Below are 321 nucleotides of genomic sequence, written 5' to 3' on the forward strand. Positions count from 1 at the left end.
AATCGCGAATTAAATTGACAAGCAATTTTAATAATTTGATGCTCAATCAGGCATCATATTATAAAAATATTAATGTATTGAAAAACTGTAAATAAATTTATTGCGAAAAATATTATCTCGGAGTCGAACCCGGATCTTTTATATTCCATATGAGCGTTCTAAGACCATCGAGGCACAGAGAGAATATTTTAAACGAAAAATTATTAATCCAGAATAAATAAAATGATATATTTGACATCGCGATTTCGTACCAAATATGACGCTAGCATTGTGCACTATAACATCGGGTAAAGATTTATCCAAACGTGAAAATATATAAAC

At 29.3% G+C, this 321-nt stretch overlaps 1 protein-coding gene across 1 annotated transcript in view; it reads right to left on the bottom strand.

Moving 5' to 3' along the window:
* Positions 1–321, bottom strand: part of LOC108688521 — a 20,148-nt gene that overhangs the window by 8,031 nt on the left and 11,796 nt on the right. The window lies entirely within an intron of this gene.

The sequence above is a fragment of the Atta colombica genome, unplaced genomic scaffold, assembly GCF_001594045.1.
Source record: "Atta colombica isolate Treedump-2 unplaced genomic scaffold, Acol1.0 scaffold234, whole genome shotgun sequence".
Taxonomy (NCBI): Eukaryota; Metazoa; Arthropoda; class Insecta; order Hymenoptera; family Formicidae; genus Atta; species Atta colombica.